The sequence below is a fragment of the Cynoglossus semilaevis genome, chromosome 10 (assembly GCF_000523025.1).
Source record: "Cynoglossus semilaevis isolate Cse_v1.0 chromosome 10, Cse_v1.0, whole genome shotgun sequence".
Lineage (NCBI taxonomy): Eukaryota > Metazoa > Chordata > Actinopteri > Pleuronectiformes > Cynoglossidae > Cynoglossus > Cynoglossus semilaevis.
The window spans coordinates 4,276,778-4,278,727 of NC_024316.1; positions in this window are offsets into that span (position 1 = coordinate 4,276,778).

Consider the following 1,950-nt stretch of genomic DNA (forward strand, 5'->3'; position numbering starts at 1 on the left):
ATCACCAAAAACATGTCTTACTATAGCTGTCACGTGTGGGCATCGATACGGCAGGAAGCAGGCAGGACCCAAATGCAGTTCTGGTGCAGGTAGTTTATTTCAAAGAGCAAAAAACACAAAAACTCACTTTTACACAAGAACAGGACAAACTAGGAACTTGACAGAGCATAGAAACAGCTACACCATTAACCTGATGCAATACACAACACAGTCACTTACTTCCACACTGAATCAATCACAATGATCCCCCAGGCCGAGTGAAGGAGAGAGGTGTACTCAGGGAGCACCAGGTGAGGCTGATTACAGACACAGGTGAGTGTCATCACACAGATTACCCCACACAGCAGACAGCAGGAAAAGGAAACAGACAGACCTGACAATAGCCATACTATCATGAAAAAATGCACACAAAAAAATTTGTGATACCCTAACATGCAAAATGATGCACTAAAACATACTCCTACGTAAAATACTTATGCTAAAAATTCTAAAAACCATCATATCTGAATATGTCAAAATGTCACCAAAAGTGTCATTGTTGGCTGTTTTTTTATGTATTTATTTATTTAGGATTTCTGGCAAAATCCTAATTAAGCATATCATTTTTGGTTAGATGTTGAGAAATTATGCTGGAATTTTGTTAAATTTATGACTTGAGTCTGATTCCAGTCAAAGTCGTGTCCACATCTCTGCCTCCAACAATCTTTCTCTCCTCTTTTTTGCACGTTGGCGTTCTCTAGACGCCAATCAGGAATGTAAACCCTTGTCATGATGTAACAGGTTTAGTGCGAGCTGGTGCATACGCAAGTGGGCTCACATATGGAGCCAATTGACAGGGTCACATATGGGGTGTGCTCCTAGAGTCAGTATCGTTTTACCAGAGTAAATATTAGTCAATGTCAGGAGCGTTTTTGTTGTAATGGAGGTCCTTCAGCTCCGCTTCGCCATCAAGCACATTTTTCCCCTGAACGTTCCCCTCCTCATTACTCACCATTTCTCCTCAGCTCCTTCTCTGCAGCTCCTCTTCGGCCTCAGCAGTCTTTGACAAGGCCCAGTCCTCCTCCTCCTCCTCCTCCTCCTCGTCCTCCCAGAAGGCACTGCCTGTCCTCAGGATGTAAAATCCCCCTCCTCCTACAGTCCTGAACTCGATGATTAATCATTCTATTAACCTTTCCACCACCGCTGCATAGTTAAGGGGTTCTTCCAATGGAGCCCCCACCTTCACCCATGAAGGAGAGGAAAACTTTAGAAACATCTCCCAAAGTCTTTGTTCACTCTCCAGCTAACACAGCTGTCACCCAGTGAGACTTCCACCGTCACTAAATCTGCCCTCGGTTCAGAAAGCTAATAAACTGAATGAAGTGTGTTATTGGATTTAAAGCTGTATTGAATTAGGTTTCATCTCCAGCTCCAGGTTAAAGGACCACAGACTGCAGAGAAGAAGATGATTAGAGAATCAGAGAATAGACTGACAGAAACATTTTGTTTCAATTAGGGCTGTTGTAATTAACACGTTATTCTGTGCATAATGTCTGCATACTTTTCTTCACAAATTTCCACATTCATAATCCCATCATTAGTCATAAACGTTTTTTTCATATTTAGGAATGATTTAACTTGATTAATCACGATTAATCAAAATGAATCCAAAGCTAGACTGTTAAAAACAGTACCTGGTTTTCCTGAGGACCTAATTTGACATTTTTCTCTCTTGGCGATTTAAACTCCATTTAGCCGCCGGCAACAGGTCTTGCTTGAGTTTCTTGCAGAAGTTTGACGACCTTCTACTTGTCTGGCACTTCATTCTGATTAGCTTTCGCAGGTCACATACAAATCACATACATTTTTAAGACAGATCACAAAATTTTAGCTTAATGACATCAAATGATCCTCTAAAACTAAAAATGTACAAAAAAAAAAGACAACTACTGTTAATTACTACATCACAGC